Consider the following 20,000-nt stretch of genomic DNA (forward strand, 5'->3'; position numbering starts at 1 on the left):
ATGGTGATGAGTTTCTCTGTTGCTTTTACAACTCCATCTTGGTTATATTAAATATTGATATATGATGGGAACAGATTTTTAAGTGAGGTCCAGCATGTACTGGAAACTGAAACCTGAGTGAGTTGGAAACCAGTGCGTAAGAGATACTGTTCGATACGGTGTCTGTCTTTTGGTTTTGACGTCAGAGGATTTTGGTGTAGTATGTGGATAGAGAGGAGGAATGCACAGGGGTCCATTGCCACGCTATGGTCTACGCTCCAGTGAAATACAGAAACTTACTAAACTAGCTAGCATACCAGTTGTAATTTGACCATGAGCCAAATGCATAAATAAATACATACAGAGATACATACATACATACTGCACATACATACTGTACATGCATACACTATAAGATAGATAGATAGATAGATAGATAGATAGACAGATAGATAGACAGAAAGACAGATACATAAATAGATAAATAAATAAATGAACCTTCAGAGGATGTAAAATATTATTCCTGGTATAAACCAGGCTAAATCTGCAGTTTAACGAGAGTAAACCAGGCTAAATCTACAGTTTAACTGGTATAAACCAGGCTAAATCTGCTTCTCCTGGTATAAACCAGGCTAAATCTGCAGTTTGACTTCAAAGGTCAGCATGAGGATGCAGTAATTTCTTTCTTTTTTTTTTCGCAACACCTGATCACAGGAACCCTGACAGAACTAATAAAAACCAGGCTAAATCTGCAGTTTGACTTCAAAGGTCAGCATGAGGATGCAGTAATTTCTGTCTTTTTTTTTTCCCCAACACCTGATCAGAGGAACCCTGTCAGAACTAATAAAACCATTGTCGCAGACAATTTTCTCACAGACAAACAAACAGGACGGCAAAACAGAGAGAGGGAGAGAGAGAGAGGGAGAGAGACAGAGAGAGAGAAAGACTATTAGGGACATGTTCATCTCTGATGCTCTCAGTGGCATAAATAAAATTTTAATCTGTAATGTCCATTTCAATTGTTGCATCCTCTTTGTGGGTTGCCCATTCGCAGAGATTCTTACGTAAGCTGTACTATAAAGCAGCACTTGTGAAGTTTGTGAAAAATCTGAAATTCATTGTCTCTCAGTGGAGTAACACTATTACCGCACTGCCCTATGACGTATGAAAACACATAGTTGTCATCTGGTGTAACTGTGATTTTAATGGCTATTTAAGCAGATGAGATAGTTACACAGCACAGAACTGGCCTGTTTTGTTTACTCCTTTTATTCTGGCTGTCACCATAGAAAATGAGATTCAACCCAGTTCTTTTTTATCTCTTTTCTCTCTTTTTTCCTTCTTTCTTTCTTTCTTTCTTTCTTTTTTTTAATCAGATACCTTATGTGATGTCTGGACATGTCTGTTCATGTATATGAAGGCCCTCTGCTCTTACGTGATATTGTGTCTAGAAGAGTTGAACTTGAGGTGAATAAAACAGTGGGAATAAAAAATAGTGGCTGTAGATATGATCCAGAGAGCTGCCTGCCTGATTATGTTATCAGAGTCTGTTCCAGGTTAATATCCTCCTATTATTCAGCTGAGAAGAATTTTCATTTCCGATAAGCGTGAAGTCACAATCAGGGCGAACGCTCTGACATCTGCTGTGCTGACATTTTGAAATTGGAGTCTGTGACTAGATATCTGACGAAACCGGTTCCCGCCAAAAAGCAGAATCAGGCCTGGACTAATCGGTCTGAGAGCAACAGTGGGAAAATCGGGAGAATGGTTACAAAAAACAGGGTGAACTGTTTAGTTCCATTCATGAGGCCTCTTATGTTTTGCAGTTTAGGTTATGATGTCTCCTCAACGCAGTTTTTCAGCAAGTGTGTGTGAGCGTGTGTGTGTGTGTATGTTTGTGTACGAAAGTGTGTGAAAGAGAGCAAGAGAGAGAGTGCACTGTAACTCGATCTTTCCCAGGAATGTTAATGCTAATGTGTAAAGTTCTATGGTTAGAAAGTATAACCTTATTAATTCTTTTTAACAACATTAATAATTTGCATTGGGAAGTATTGCCCGAGGACTATGCATGTCAGGGTTATTGTAAGAACAGAAATATATAGTGTCCGGTTGCCGTTGTAGATGGTATTATAAAATCATTCACAGCACTCCAAAAACAGCGTATGTAGGAGTGTACCACCAGCTGTAACTGCCTTTTCTCTGAGCCCAGTTCAAGGGGTGGCCAGTTAGTAATGCTTTTTGTCAGACTGAGCTGGGAAAAAGATGCAGAAACACATACTGTTACTCTGTGGAGAGTTAAATATGAAAAACAGTGCCAGCTGGCTCCATGGCGAAAACCAAGAATATTTGCTCCTATTTTTGGGGTTGAATTTAGTATTCTGTGCAGTGCATTGAGATTAAGGTACGAGAAAAGCATTTGGTTTATATCCCAGACGAAACCTGAAACTCGACAAGCTAGTTTGTTATGTGTTGATTTGCAGAGGCCAGTGGACTAGAGGAAGGAGAATAAGAAAATGAAGAAACATCTGTTGCAGATTTGGTTTTCTTTGGACAGTAACGAGTATCTGTACTTGACTACACTGTACTTCGAGTATCTGTATTTTTCAAGTATCTGTACTTGAGTATCATTTTTTTCTGGAAACTTATGACTTTTACTCCACTACATTTGAAAGACAAATATTGTACTTTTGACTACGTATGAGAACCAGTTAGAATTGGAAACCAGTTGGGACGTAACACCAGGTCCTGTGTGAATCCACTGTTGACACATACTAATAGCTAGCGAAAATGCCGAGTTAACGTTACTGACTAAAGTCCTTTCAGAAATATATGTAAAAACTACGTTCCATGGTCAGTTTCTCATTTCTGCTTTTCTACACACTGAACTTGTATAGGCCTACTTGCTTAATCAGGATTATGATGATGATGATGATGATGATGATGATGAGGAAAAAGATTATAATAAAAAACTATAATTGTTTCTGATTTACAGGACACACACACTGCTAGGGCTGTGTCAGAGCACTGCCATGCTGTTCTGTGGGGGTGAGGTGGGGTGGGGGTAGGGGTGTTAAATAAAAAAGATGAAAATGACGATGGCTGTCCTTTTGTCGATTCAACTGTGTTTCTATAGGCTTTGTAGCGTATTCCACAAGCTTTTCATCCTACAGGTTCTACAAGCAAGTCAGTGCATTCAGTAGGTTGTTTCAGAGTCAATAGGTTCTGTAAATGCATTGTGGCAACAATACAACACTTGTTTTATCACCACATCAGCTTTCGCAGACGACACAGTGTCTTGGACACTAGATTTCATTTTACTTTAATAATCAAAACCTTCACTACATAGCAGTGTCTTTAATTAAGTACCATTTTTAAAATGCTTTATGCACATTGACAAAAAAAATAAAAAGAAACCCACATTCCTGTTCAGAAATAGACACCTAAAATTAAAAGACACAGAAAAGTAAGAAGCTTTCCTGAAAGGCGCAGTTTATGAAACGCCCAGTTGTAAAATTAGAATCTTGTGTCCCATTCATAGATTTGGTTTGTTTACTATGGAAAAGTGATGAGTTCTCTCGCTACTGTGTTCCCACGTAAACGCCCCCTCTTCGGTCGAAGTGGGTCATAGCTGCATTTGTTCTCAAGTTTAGCCAGCCTTGTGTAACAACAATGATTTCATCTTTTATTTTCTGTCTCTTGTTCTTCCTTCTTCCTCTTCATCTTCTTCTTTTTCACAAGCTTCTCCTATTATAAATGATTTGAACAGTCTCCCACATGTGTTATATGGATCAGATTTATGGCTTTACTGGGCTTTCTCTGCTTTGTCATGCACGCTTAATCCACTGTACCTACTCAGCAGCGATTCTGGGTAATGAAGCCAATAAATGAGAGTACCTCATCGGCCACTGGATCGTTCGATTGACGCAAACTGCCTCTCTTCCTTCGTCCCATTGGAGCCCATTTCATATTGGTACGTGTGACTGTACCATACAGAGACATGTTGCTCAATAGTCTGGGGCCAAATCTCAGTTTATTAGCTGTTTCCTATATGACACACACCTTCAGTACAATGATATGTTATTGACTGACTGATTGATTGTGGCAAATTATGGGCTACCTGGGAAAAACTGATTAGCTTTATTATCCTCATTCAGAGAGACAGGAGATTGATAATGATGTCAATGCCTTCAGCAGTCTACTCAGAGGACACTGGTTATAGTCTGTCAGTGGATGTTATTGTGTGTCTGTGTGTGTGTGTGTGTGTGTGTGAGTGTGTTTGAGTGTGTGTGTATGTGTGTGTGTGTGTGTGTGTGTGCGCGCGCGAGTGGTCACAGGTGCTGCATTAGTCCATATGTAAAATGTAATTCCCCACCTTGGATTACAACATTGTCCGTGATCAAACACTCAGTATATCTTTACGTATGACGCTTTTCTCCAAAGCCTTTACTCTCCTTTTATCCCGTCCAGATGAAAGAGACAATGCTTCTCTGACATCCAGTGTGACGTCCAGGGTATTTCAGCTCTCGTTACATTGACTCTGATTTCTTAATGGAGAGCGTATGGACAAAACCACAGTGGGCACATGAGGTGAGGTAAAAATAAACTGCAGAGAAAACAAGAGCTTAAGTGACTCACTGGGGCAATGATGTGGTCAGAGGATTCCATGAGCAGCTCTTTCAGGTCTCAGGTATCATTAGAACTGATCTGCAATCAGTGGTTTGTGTCTCCCCTTAACCCCCCTGCCTCCAGCCCCAACCACTGTGCATCAGAGGCTTACAGTCATCAATGACTTGAAATCGTGTCTTTTTTACAAACAGTCTTCATCACCAGGTCCAAAAATTGTTCCAAATGTAATCAATGGCGTTCGTGTCGGAAACACTGTGCCAGCAGGGCCCATTACGGCACAGGGAACATGGTACTGATTGGAAGGTAATGGAAGGGCTCTCACAGGAAAGCTTTCAAAGGGTTGACTTTGATGCATGAACGTTACGTCATGCTGGAGCGAATGAGGCACCTGCTCCTCCCTGGTGTTTGTAAACTGGAAGGAGGTGTCGCATGGCAACCAGAGAACCAAGGGGAGTGACACAAACCAGTGTTCCCAGTTCGAGTCAGCGGGTTCAGTGTCCCAGAACTTTTTTTGGGGGGGAAAAAGAAAAAGAAAAAGAAAAAGGAGAGAGAGGAAAAAGTGGAACAGCTGCTGTAACTCCCCTGAATTCCCAGGTACCGTATGCGGGAGTACACTCCAAAATACCTGTCCTAGTTATCTCACATTTTTAGAACACACACACTCACACGCGCGCACACGCACACGCACACGTGCACACACACACACACACACACACACACACACACACACACACACACACACACAAGGGAGAGCTATCACACTGAATAGGTTCAGACAGAGCTGTTTTATTGTAGCTCCCAAATTTAGGACTACATACACTTTTTCTTGGCAATGACACCACAGTTACTGAAAGTACTGCAGAGGAACAATTTAATATGAACAAATTATTTTTAACTCAATTTGATTTTTCTTTTTTCACACTGTTCACCCAACTGAGAGAGATCAGTTGTGAATCAGCAGAAGGCCCTACAGTACGATTTTAGATTCACACCATCACATAGTTTTGTGATGAGCCGTACTTGCGCTTTGGGAGCCCATTGCGCTAAAGTTACTCCCAGCTATGTTTTATGTTTTCCACATCTTTGAACATAGTCATTAAAAAGCAATCGTGTCACAGAGTGAGCGCAGCAGTGTCTCGTAGAGTACTACAGCCCTCTGACTGTGTCTGTCGTCTAAACAATCAATTTGTGACTCTTATAAAAGAGAATGACTGGATGACAGCCCAGTGCATACTCCCAAAGAAACAAGAAGTTTTTATTTACTTCTCTGCTCATAGAGAGAGAGAGAGAGAGAGAGAGAGAGAGAGAGAGAGAGAGAGAGAGAGAGAGAGAGAGAGAAAGAGAGAGAGAGAGAGAGAGAGAGAGAGAAAGAGAGAGAAAGAGAGAGAGAGAGAGAGAGAGAGAGAGAGAGAAAGAGAGAGAATGGAATAAAGAGCAGTTTTGAATGGCCTCTCAGCTGACTGTGTGGGGGGTGGGGGGAGGAGGGTGGAAAGATATGATTTGGAATACAAGAGCGTCTCTATGCTGAAAATTTTGATTGGCAGCCTCATGCTGTGGCTATTTTGGGGTGTTACTGGAGCCAATTTGGATCCTGCTGTTTTTTTTTCTTTAAATGCACTTTTCCAGATGGACTAAAATGTAGGTAACACATGCATGGATAGTCCTCAGTTAGTGTAAGTGTGTTCTCACTATAGGGGCAGATGGTTAAGGACACAAAAGAGTTTACCTCCATAAAGAACAGTGTATGTTGTATGTATGTCAGTGCAATTCTGAGGGTTTAAAAAGTCACATATAAAACAGAAAGAGAGAGAGAGAGAGAGAGAGAGAGAGAGAGAGAGAGAGAGAGAGAGAAAGGAGTGGAGTAGAGTGGAGTGTTACGAGATCTGTCAAGTTTTAAAAGCATAACAAAGGAGAATTTGATTTGATGGTGTCTCCATCTCTCACAGTCTAAGCAGTAGCAATAACAAAAACAACACACAAAAAAGAACATCATTAAACGAAATATGAAAAAGGGAAATTGTCTAAACATTGTTATACTTATAAATGTGTGAATAATTACTCGGGAAAAAAAAAGAGATTCTTTGTTTCATACATCAAAAATAGAGAACAGGAACAGAAAATTATATTTATTAAACCACGATTACTCTCTTCCAGTAGAACAGCAACCTGATTTTGCAGCTTTAAATATAAAAGAAGCAGAAAACAAAAATGAAACATGAATTCCAGATTTAGAAATATTGTCTATTTGTGGTTCAGTCCATCTTCATGAATGCTAATCGTCTTTACGAGAAGTAATACACTTTACATTTAGAATAAATGAGTGAAAATCCTACAAAGGGACAATCTCGTGTAGATTTATTCTAAAAATAGTGTTCAAATACTTTAGGAGGATAACAAGTCCATCTGTGGATCCAGAAATCGTGCAGATATATCAACAGATAGTGGAGAGAGAGAGAGAGAGAGAGAGAGGAATTATAATAGTCAGAGTATAAAGCGGCCAAGCCAGCTGTGATTCCAAAGAGCGAAGATTATAGGCCAAACGTGACTGTGCCGTAATCTGCTCAAGCAGAGGATTTCCCAGGTTTGATTCATGTTCTGGAGCGAAGCATTTTCAAGAATTACGTTTGGTTGCAAATGCCGATAAATGTCCGTAAATAAATAAATAACTAAGTAAATAAATACAGTAAACACAAATAGATAATTAAATAAATAAGCTCCCCCTTTAATCTGGTTTAAAACCTAGGGGGAAAGTAAATAATAGCACCTGGCCCAAATACAAATTTAATGTGCAAATAACAGACCTGAGACACAAACACAGTTTTTTATCAATTCAGCAAATTGAAATTAAATCGTTCCTGTTAAGGGTACAAAGGCAAGCTATTGCTTTTATATTTGCATTCATATTTATTAATGTCGCCAATGTTGTTACTGACTGTGTAAGTGAGGCCAACTGTGTTTGTCTACTGTGCAGTGTGGCATGACACTGGTGAATGTTAACAGACTTGATTTTCACCGCTACTGCTCCTGTTCTCAGCATGAAGGTTCTCCCATCGATTTTCAATAGCACTGCTCCACAGTCAGGTCTCTGAGATGTTGCATGAATGGGAAGGCCAGAGGGGAGGGATGGGGAGGGGAGGGGATTTTGGAAAAGGAGGAGGCGGAGAGGGGGTATGACTCATCCTGCTGCAGAATGCGGATCCTGGTAATCTGAGTAGCACCTCTGTAAAACAGGTTCATCCCTATCATCCCTTTTAACTTGTTCCTTATTAGAAGAGGACAAAAAAAAAAGAACTTTGCTTTCACCATGTACTTTGTAATCTAACTGACAGGAGATACCTCATATCTGATTCATCAGAGCTATTATGTTTTTACATGTAGAACTCATCTAAATCTACCTGTTTAATGTACCTAAATCTACCTGCTTTGGCCAGTCACTGCTTCTGGATTTGACCTTTGAGCTGAATCCGAACGTTTTTTTTTTTTCCCTTGGATAAGTAGCAGGTTGGTGTTTATGGAGACTGTCCAGAGTTTGTGTGCTACCAGCTCTCTGAATCTCAGCTGAACAATAAGCCCAACCCTAGACCATTATGATTATCTCATAGACACATGCACACACACACACACATGCACACACACACATACATGTGCACACACACACGATCACATGCGCGCACACACACGAACACATGCGCGCACACACACACACACACACACACACACACACACACACACACACACACTTGAGGGACAGGGACTCTGTAGAAAACATTCTATAAACGTCCCTTAATGAGAATGCAGCCAAAAATACATAAATAAATAAAAAAGAGCGCTCCAAAGATGGATAATGAAATGGACTTCATGGTATTTATGATGAATTGTGGCTTGCGGAGGGGAACTTTTTTATGTAACTTGTTTTGGGCTTTCATACCAGTTGGCTTAGGTCATTCAGCCCTCTTTACTAAGGGAAGCTGCGTAAAACACTGTCCATTACGCAAATGCTCAAACGTCCCACATCCGCCTGCCGTCATATGTAAATTCTGACAGGTCCTGAGCGGTGCCATGACAGCCGGTGTGTGCTCTAGACTCCCCTGTCCACAGGAGGACTGTATTTTAGTGCCTGTGTACACCTCACCTGCTAATGCATGTCCATGTAGATCTATAGATGTGTCTTTATCTTTTTTATAATGTGTGTGTTTGTGTGTGTGTGCGTGCATGCATGTGTGTGTGTGAGTGTGTGTGTTTGCACATATGTGCACTTTTAAAAGGAGAATACTGAAATTATGTTATAAACTTTCATTCCAGGTCATAAGGTGGAGTACCACTAGGTTTAAAATCTTAACACAGCCTCTGTAGTTTAGTTGGATGAACTATTAGACACCATTTCATATGAAACAGGCTGGCATAAGGTTTCACACCAGCCGAGCTCATCAAAGCTTCAGAATGTTCTGCAATGTAGTCAAAGGGCCTCATAAAATATTCATTCAGCATTCATGTCCTCTGTGACAGTGCTATGGCATAGAAAGCCATACTATCAATTAAAAACCCAGTGTGAATCACTGGTGTCATAATTCACAACTCTGAAATGTCATTTTAAAGCAGTCAGATGGCATACATAGAAAGATTAAACCATACCATCATAATACATACCTAAACATTCATTCATTCATTTTCTAAGCCGCTTATCCTAATTAGGGCTGCGGGGGTGCTGGAGCTTATCCCAGTGTTCATTGGGCAAGAGGAGGAAACACCCTGGACAGGTCACCAGTCCATTGCAGATACATAAACATATAAATACATTCATACATAAACATAAACATATATATGTATATGTGTGTGTATATATAGATAGATAGATATAATGCATTTATGGTTTATCATTTAGCATATCATTTATAATGCACATCCCTTGCAGACAAGAACAGGGACATAAATAAGGGGGTGAGAAAATCCTATTTTATTGTTATAAAAACAGTGTATAGACAAAAACTGAGATGAAAGCTATGTCTCTGCTCTTTATATCATTTGATTGACAGAATGGCAGTTATAAAACAGGCAAACACAGAGTTTGCCTTTTATGGATGAGACTGAGTTGAGCTCGAATCATTTTTATCTTGTATTCCTGAAAATAACTCTGGAGGAAAATATAAATGTAATGTAATCCCCTACCTATCCATGTAAAAAAAATAAATAATAATCTGGTTTTATAATCCGAAAGACAAATGCACCAAAAAAATGCAGTTTAAATAGAAACAGATAACCATTACCGCAGCTGCTTAGAGGATATTATTTACTGATATATTTCAATTCAGATCAATGATGTTGGATAACCACCCAAGCCATTCCCAGTTTTTGGAATAATGCCAGAATACTTTGTTTTTCATACATGGAAACTAAGGAGACAGCTATGTAGGTAAAAAATAGAGAAAAAACATGGGAAAAGAGCATTTTAGCTCCATTTTACCTCTGCACAAGGTAAAGCGGGGTTTTTTTTTGCTTTTTTCTTAAGATTTTTCAATGTTATCATTATAAAATATCACAGAAGTTTTTGGCTTGTCTCCTCACTCTGATGCGAGTAAGAGGGAAGAGTATAATTCGAGAGGCTGAGAGGCTGTGTATGCTGTGAAATGTGGGGACAATAAGTGGTGAGAAAGGACTCTTTGTGTCTCATCAGAGGCCTGTAACACAGAATCAGGCCAAGGCCTGTCTGACTAACATTCTTACTCATTATCCTCACTGTCACCCAGCCACCAGCACTCAGAGAGAAATGAAAGAGGGGATTGTTTCAGAGGCTTTGTAGGGTTACAAAAGCCATCTATGTCTGTTTCTGTGTGTCTCTTTCTCTCTTTTTCTCTCATGTCACCGCTATCCTGACCAAACATCCTGTATAAATCCATAAAGTCCGGAACGGCTGGCTAACTTTAGCCTTGACGCATCTCGGCGGTTTGCTTTGTCACGGTGCTGAGGTGACTGGGTCAGGACACTCATGCAAAGGTCAGGCCTCTGTTACCAGGACAGACCAACAGCCCAAATTCAGGTTTCACATTGTTGGTCAGGTCTCCGTTATGGGAACAGACTATTGGTCAGGTCTCTGTTATAGGGACAGACCATTGGTCAGGACTCTGTTTTGAGGATAGTCCATTGGTCAGGTCTCCGTCATGGGGACAGTACATTGGTCAAGTCTCTGTTATAGGGACAGACCATTAATCAGGTCTCTGTTATGGGGATAGACCACTGGTCAGGTCTCTGTTATAGGGACAGACCATTGGTCAGGTCTCTGTTATGGGGATAGACCATTGGTCAGGTCTCTGTTATGGGGATAGACCATTGGTCAGGTCTCTGTTATGAGGAAATACCTCAAGGAGGAAACTGAGGGTCATGTTGATTAGTGAAGGTGTTGGGCCATATAAGTGAGGTCAAGGTTGCGAAGACAGGGTGGAACAATATTTGGTCTCCATTCTAGCCTTTATGGGGCTGGAGGCTGAATTCTTGCCTTTTGCTCCAGACTGCTGTGTCCTTGTCTGAGTGAAATGGGCCCGGTCGCTGGTTTCAGCACACTTTTGTCAAAGTTAACACTCTTTTCCACGACACAAATCTTACCTCTGCTTTAAAGGTTTTCAGCCTTCATACATATTCCATGCTGCACATCATAATAATCTGCTTCCGCTATTTATCCGACTACTCCCCGGCGTTTCCAGAGGGACGTCCTGTGTTTTGCATCACAACGAAGTTGTATCTCCATCAACAACTAACACTTGCCAGCACAAATCTGTAAATTTCTTTTTTACTGTTTCAACACAAATGCATCAATGACCTCTTTTTTTGCCGTTTTTATTTTGTTGTTGGTGAATTGTTTGGAGCCCTTTAAGGAGCGAGGTCCCTGATCCTCAGACGGAGGAGCTGAGGGAGCTCTGCGCTCTCATTTTTCCTGGTAATTGAGGATTGCCTCCTGGGGGGCCTGGCAGCCGACCCACTTGCCGATTATGTAAGCTTTTACCCTTGAACGAAAGAGACATCTAGATGACCCCCCCACCCCCCAATCCCTAATTTGCCAGCTCAAGCTTGCTAGTCAGAGGTTTAAAAAAAAAAATTGGGAATCTGTTCCAGAAAAAAAAAAGAGAGAGAAATCAGCAGGGCAACGTGTGATGTAATATGGATCAAATTAGCTCTGCAAACGAGTTAATTGGCCAAGTCTCTACTGACGGCGCTTCGTTTGACCTACGAACACACAGACCCCCTTAAGGAATATTACAAAAGTGTTTTTCTCCTCTACCAATCCTTCTAGGACTTTTTTCCAGTTTCAGCTTCTTTTAACCATTCTGAGTTGCATTTATCATTAAATTCGTCAGTGCAGATGTACAGTGAGGAGAACTGGGGAGAGGGTAATATACATGGCTAATTGGATTTTCTGGTTGATTTATCAGAAATTAAATACCCATCAATTTACTGCCATTTCAAATACATATTTCTAGGAAAAGGCCTTATGAAACATGGATAGCTCAAGAGGATCTGAAGGTAAGGCCAAACATCATACCATCACTCTTTTTTGGAAATTCACACAGATGCACATGCACTGATGCACGTGCAGATGCACACACACACACACACACATACACACACACACACACACACACACACACACACACACACACAATTTGTGCTCCTGACAGATACATACACATACAGAAACATGGACTCACACACAAACACACACACACACACTCACGGTTTGTGCTTAATCTACCTTTGTGAATTTCTAGCCCTGGACACCTCTCTGCCCCCTGTTTTTGACACAGAGTCGTGAGTTCAGCACTCCTGTGTCACTCTTTGTCCGGTCCAAGCCTCAAATGCCCTAAAACATACTGGGGGGAAAAAATAAAAAAAACAAACACTTTGGCAGGAAACTCGCCAGTTCCTGTCCTCCTAAACATTAGCATCGGATATATATTTCAGCACCTGGGAATAACACACTGCTGGTCCATCTCAGGGATTCATCATTTGTGGTGGAGTGGGAGCATGGAATCTGGTGGAAGGTTCTGGAATGTGCAACTCCTGTGGGTCCACCATTTCAATCCTCTTTCAACATCAGTGTGAAAACAGGTGGAGGTTTTAGCTGTTTGGAGTTAGGGTCGCATTTAAAACAGGCACGATACCAGGGTGGCCTCCGCCTGAGACGGAAAAACGGAGGTGTTTGCATTGGCTGGCTGAAGGTATTTGATGTCGAACGCTGACATTTAGACTCGTTTTGTCAATGAATTCCAATCAGTGGAGTTTTTGTTTATGTCTGTGGCCTGCAGAGAAAATCCGGTTTATATTTAGACTTGCAATTTCATATTTATCAGCAGAAATTTAACGACCTGGACGGAAAGACAGGATGAAAAGCTAAACTTATAGCCAAATAAACGAGTGATGGGATAAAACGATGGACGAACAGACAAACAGAAGTCCAGACCAGCATTACTGAGATTTAAAAAAAATAAACAAAAACATTCCAAAACAGCTCATTTTTTTATTTTTGTCATTATTTTTATAATTATCGTGTTTGTCCTTCCCTGATGTACTCTCTGTGCTAAAACGGGTCTGTGGGGGGGGGGGGGGGACCCCCCAAATAAATAAAGCTATGCATGTTTGATGTATGAAGATGACACATAATTGAGGCATAAAATCACTCTGATTTCACCTATTGTGAAAAGGTTACAGCTAGGAAAGGTCAAGAGGTGTGTTATCGTTAATGTCCAGTGTTACAGGACGCACAATCAAAAGACAATCAAGCTTTCATTCTGACTAATGAACATGTAAAGGTGAGGGAAAGTCTACCCGCCTTTGCTTTCTTCTTTCAGCTGTTGATGTCTTTGAATGACTGGATGTCTTTGAAAGTCCTTCTGATAACCACAAGTGTGTGCTTGCAATCAAGGCTTAGGTTTGGAAGGGCTAAATTCGCAATCAGAGATTTCCTCCTCATCATTCATTTGGTTTACGACATGCTTGTTAGAGATCACACACGTGATCAAATGCAAACAAGCAACGTCGCTTTCATGTTAAAGAAAAAAAAAAAAACAGCACGTATAATCAACAGATTGAGAGAATATACTGAACTTGTGGATCACTAAAAATACTGCTAGAATTAAACACCATGTCAACAACCTCCCAAATGATCTGTTTAATGTATATCCAGTGGGGTGACTGTTGTGGGTTAAACATATTGTTTTGAAGTTTGAGAGAGGAAAAACTTGGTCACATGCTATAATAAAAGGGGGGGGGGGGGGGGTGGACTTGAAAGGTAATAAAATGGTTGATTTAGGTTTTCAGCCTTTAGGTATGTTTCAACCTCAGCACAAACACCATTAAAAAAAACTGCCAGAATCTTTTAGAAACAGCAGCTTCATAATGTGAAGTCAGTGATTACTCTATGGCACCAAAAATATGGGAAAAAACCTGCTGAGTTGATGGATTATCCATCTCATCTATTGCAGATTTGGACCAGTGCCTGCCTCACTGCAGCTTAGTTCAGCTTTGTTTCTTTATTTTCACTGCACCGTGTTCATGGCTCACTACCAAACTCTCTCCAGTGTGGTGGTGATGGACTGTACAGGTCTGGTGGTCTGTACTCCTCCACGGTTTTCCTTCCTTGTTTGCATCCTTCCCCCAGTCTTGCTGAATACACCTTGTTCCAAAATCCACATACTCCTAAAGACCAGGATTATCACTGGTCTTGGACTATAAACAGGAATGAAGTCCTTCAGAGGGGTAGATCTTGACGAGCTAGATACTGACAGGCCGCCACTGTTTTTTGGGGTTTTTCTTTTGGGGCGGTACACATGTCTCCTTCTGTTAGACATCTGGGCCAAGGTTGTGCAGTGGGAAGGTCTATGTCTCCCATTCTCTGATGGTTGAGATGAGACCAGAGGTGGCTTGGACTCATCTTTCTTCACCAAAAGGAAGATTTTGGACAATTAGACATCTTTTTCCCCTTCAGATTCTATCTTCCTGGAGATTTGAAATGATACAACAAGACTGGCCTGCAGACCCAGCCTGTCGCATAGAAGGCATAGGTGAATACTAGGAGAGCCGTCCATCCATAGGGGTGCCCCAAATGAGGGAGGGAAAAATGTTGCATACCCCCTTCTTGCGCCTCTGAATTCAAATATATATGTTTATATATATATATATATATATATATATATATATATATATATATATATATATATCATGTCAAAAAGACCAAAGCCCTGTGGTGCCCAGGGAAGAGAAAGAAGAGGAGAAGAGGAGGAAAAGTCTGAAAAAAAGATAATGTGATGAATGAATAGTTTATCTATTGCATAGTAATTACCATTGGAGCAGAGTGTTACTAGCTTACTTCAAGATTCAAGAGTTTTATTGTCATGTGCACAGCAAAACAGGCAGTTGCACTGTACAATGAAATTCTTACTTTGCTCATCCTCCGTTACCAGACGAGTGTGAATAGACAATGTATAAATAAGTAGAAAAAAATCTTATATGGAGACGATATAAATAGCAAAAGAACTTATAGAAAAACAAGAGAAGTGAGGTAGATGAATGTGCAATGTCGCAGTACCTGCACAGTATGTGCAAGGGGGCAGAGAGCAGCAGTCATAAAGTGCATTGTGCAATATTACATGATGACAGTGGTGGGACAGCAGTGCTAACAGCTGTCTTGTGTCTGCAGAGTTTAGTGTTCGTTAAGTAGTGTGTGTTTTCAGTAGATGGCCCACCAGTCAAAGAGGTTGGAAGGGGCCATGTGTGAAAGAGTCATTCACAAGCCTGATTGCCTGTGGATAGAAGCTGTTTGTCAGTCTTGATGTTCTGGACTTCACACTTCTATAGCGCTTGCCTGATGGTAGAAGTGTGAAGAGGTGATGTTGGGGGTGTGTTCTGTCCTTGATGATGTTGTGGGCCCTCCTGATGACCCTGGTGTTGTAGGTGTCCTGCAGCAGGGGGAAGGCTGCTCCTGAGATGGACTGAGCAGATTTAATCACGCGCTGGAGAGCCTTCCTGTCCTGAGTGGTGCAGTTTCCATACCAGACTGTGATGGAGCTGGTAAGGATGCTCTCGATTGTACTCCTGTAGAAGTTGCTGAGAATTTTGGCTGGCATGCCAAATTTCCTCAGCCTTCTCAGGAAGTACAGTCGTTGTTGGGACTTCCTAATGATGTGCTGTGTGTTGTGAGACCAGGTGAGATCCTCACTGATGTGAATGCCGAGGAATTTGAAGGTTTTCACCCTCTCCACCTCAGTCTCACCTATGTGAAGTGGTGTGTGCAGCTCCCCTCGCCTCCTTGGGTCAACAATCATTTCCTTAGTCTTGTCTGCGTCAAGGGAGAGATTGTTGTTATGACACCAGGCCACCAGATCTGCAACCTCCCTCCTGTACGCTGTCTCGTCCCCTCCAGTGGTCAGTCCAATGACTGTTGTGTCATCAGCAAACTTGATGATGCTGGTGTTGTTCTGGGAGGCCACGCAGTCGTGCGTGAAGAGAGTATACAGCAGGGGGCTCAGCACGCAGCCCTGGGGGGTCCCAGTGCTTACAGTTCTTGTGCTTGACGTGCGGTTGCCAACTCTGACTGACTGAGGTCTGTCCGTTAGGAAGTTCAGTACCCAGTTGCAGAGGGTGGGTGTCAGTCCCAGGGTGAGGAGCTTTTCGGAGAGTTTGTGGGAGATGACTGTATTGAATGCTGAGCTGTAGTCGATAAACAGCATTCTGACATATGTGTCCTTGCCCTCTAGGTGTGTGAGGGCTGTGTGTATGGCAGTGCTGACTGCATCATCAGTGGCCGGTTCCATCGGTAAGCAAACTGTACAGGGTCTAAAGTGTCTGGAATGATCTCCTGGATGTGAGTCATGACTATCCTTTCAAAGCACTTCATCACAATTGGAGTGAGTGCCACAGGGCGATAGTCATTCAGGCAGGTCACGGTGCTTTTCTTTGGGAGGGGCACAATGGTGGTGGACTTGAAGCAGGAAGGCACAGAAGCTTGCTTGAGGGACAGATTGAATATGTCTGCAAACACATCAGCCAGTTCTGCTGAGCAAACCCTGAGTGCACGCCCTGGGATGTTGTCTGGGCCAGCCGCCTTCCTTGGGTTTAATCTCCTCAGAGCCACACGCACATCTGCTGCTGACACGGTTAGTGATGAGTTCTGTGTGCTCTCCGTGGCCAAGGCCTCTCTCTATTGTTCCGTGTTGAGGGTCTCGAAGCGAGCGTAGAACTCATTCAGCTCATTTGGCAGTGTGGCGTGGCTGGTTGTGACCACCCTGCTCCTCTGCTGGTAATCTGTGATGTGCTGCAGGCCCTGCCACATGCGCCGGGAGTCTGCGGTGGTGTAGTATCCCTCCAGCTTCAGTCTGTATTGTCTCTTGGCATCTCTGATAGATTTACGCAGGTCATATCTGGCCTTTTTGTACTCTTCAGCGTTGCCTGAGACAAATGCAGTGGTGCGAGCACGTAGCATGGATCGGACTTCACAGTTTACCCAAGGTTTCTGGTTGGGGTATTTTCTGCAGTGTTTAGTGGGAACAATGTTCTCAATGCAGGTACTGATCTAGCCAGTTACCCCAGAAGCGTAGTCCTCTAGGTCAACAGTAGAGTCCTCTCTCAAAGCAGCAGTTCTGAACACATCCCAGTTTGTACTGTCAAAGCAGTCCTGAAGTACCATGTGAGTTTCTTCATTCCACACTTTAACAGCTTTACTTACTGGTGGAGCTTGCTTGAGTAGTTGTTGGTAGGATGGGTAGAGGAACACGGAGATGTGGTCGGACTGTCCGAAGTGCGGCCGCGGTGCAGCCTTGTAGGCGCCCCTCACATTGCTGTAGACTTGATCGAGAATGTTGCGCTCCCTCGTCGGAAAGTTCACGTGCTGATGGTACTTGGGGAGAACAGTCCTTAGGTTGCAGTGGTTGAAATCGCCAGCTACGATGAACACGACGTCCAGGTGTGCAGTTTCTTGTTTGCTGACCGTGTCATGCAGCAGCCCCAGCGCCATCGCGGAGTTCGCCCTTGGCGGTATGTAAACAACCAGTACGAATACTGCGCTGAACTCCCTCGGCAGGTAGAAGGGTCTACACTTCGCCATCAGCAGTTCTATGTCATTTGAACAGTGTTTCTCTACAGTCTGTGCATCTGAACACCACCTGTTGTTCATGTAGATGCAGATACCACCGCCTCTGTTTTTTCCGGATGCCGCTGTGCGGTCCCCACGGTGGACAGAGTGAGTTTGTAGCTGAATTGCTGAGTCTGGCGTGCTGTCCGAGAGCCAGGTTTCCGTGAGAATTAGAGCACAGCAATCTCTGATCTCACGCTGAATAGTAATCCTAGCTCGCAGCTCGTCCAGCTTGTTTTCAAGGGAGCGGACATTGGCTAGAAGTAGGCTAGGTAGCGGCGGTCTTGTAGCTCTAGCTTTTAGCCTAGCATGTAGGCCGCTTCTCTTGCCACACTTCCGCCTTGACTGCTCTGCCCGTCAGCTACGCCGCTCACCCGAGGCCGGTGTTGCTGGGCCTTGTCGGTTGTAGCCATTGGAGTCCGGGCGCAGAAGAAATTCGAAGTCCGAGAGACTGAAGCTAAGTTCGTGTCGAACTTTGCCGATGTCCAGGAGAGTCTCTCTGCTGTATTTAACTTTCACTAGAGTGGTTTGTGCATTTAAGATAAGTATTAAGACTAAAATAAATAATAAATAGCGTCGGTGTCGGGAGGATGACGCAAAGACGTCTGCCTCGGTGGGCGCCATCTTGACGATGTCTTTGGACGATGTGCTCGCTAATTTACTGTATAGCTAGAGTTAACATCAGTTACTCCGACCTTAAATTCATTAGGGAAAGTTGGAAAGACTATTCAGCTGTTTGAGGAATAACCTTCAACATAATTTTGCGAAATACACTTTTTCTTTTCAGTGTGCTGCACACACCACCCACTGTCTCAATCAAGAAACCAGACATACATTTTTATTGACATCTTAGTCTAGTTAGCCAGCATTAGCCCTGCTTGTAATAGTCAGTCAAATGCTTTTCCTTTTCCATCCCATTTTGTAATTAATATTTGTAAGCCTTTGCATTTTCATTATCAGTTAGTCTTCTACATACGTATAATTGAGCTCATTGAGCTCGTGCTCATCGAACACATTTTGTGCATGAATGCTAGGTGCAGGGCTGGCTGCAGGGTGCAATGACTGAGGGGCCATTTGAGATTTGCAAGGGGGTAAATGTGTGCATAATGATTAGGCAACAGTTAAACTGAGGGGGCAAAAATTTTATCTGAGGGGGCAGCACCCCCTTTTGCCCCCCCTTGGTGCTGGCCCTGGCTCTTGCTCTTTGTGTTTAGAATGTTGTAGTCTATAATGTAGCTCAGCAGTTTCTGTGTGAGTGTATGAACACAATGATTTGTGGTGGAATTGCTTGCGATGCAAGGGGCACCCGCTAGAATCTTGCCTAAGGCACCGAAGTGGTCAGGGCCAGGTCTGTGCGCATGGTTTTAATCCAGACTGAGAGTTAATTTGAGAGTACTTCCATCCATATTAGATGAACCATTAAGAAATGACAGCACATTCCATCCACACACACACACACACCCCACACCCCGCCTCATTTTTGGGGTACTGCAAATACACCCACGCCCACAGCTGTGTCTAATAAGGCCAAAGTGTCTGCATGGGTCAGAAAGCAGTCATGATTTCAGGCTCTGTTTTTTTTCCTTTAGACCCTGTTTTTGGGGTTGACCAGCAAACAGATCAAAAAAGCATCGACGCAAGTGAAAATGATCCATCCATAATGAGACAGAAAAATCCAAATAGATGGCTCAGAAATAGAAACATTCAGTTCATCACTGACAAGAAAGAACGCGCAGAGACAAAACACCAATAACAACAATAAAAAATCTCATTGTCTGAAAATTCATGGAACTCTCACTGCTCATGACCATCATTGTTCATCACCACCAGTTATGACCATTGGTCTTTATCTCCACTGCTTATGACCGTGTGTGTTCGTTTTCAGCCCGTGAATGGTAAGGGACTCTGACACATACAGAATCCACAGGTGTTGGAATGATATTTCTTTTCAAAACAATTTACACCAGTGCGTCATCATAATCACAACACCAATTAGTCAATGTAAATCAAATCTCCAGATGTTGCAGCTTTTTTTTTTTTTTTAAGGAACACCTGCAAATACATACACAGTGGAGACAATGAAGTACATACCAACGCAGGAGAAAATTCAATACAGATGCAGGGCTTTGTAAGCATAACACTTACAAATACAGTAAAGCTGACACAGAGCATTGGCTTGCTCAGGCACAATGTTAAGGCTATAGTGAAAAGTGAAGGGTTTAAAGCGTGGGGATGTTGGGGGAAGAGGGATGGGTGGGTGTTAGAGTGCGATCAGGGGCAG

This window comes from Chanos chanos, chromosome 9, assembly GCF_902362185.1.
Source record: "Chanos chanos chromosome 9, fChaCha1.1, whole genome shotgun sequence".
Classification (NCBI taxonomy): Eukaryota; Metazoa; Chordata; class Actinopteri; order Gonorynchiformes; family Chanidae; genus Chanos; species Chanos chanos.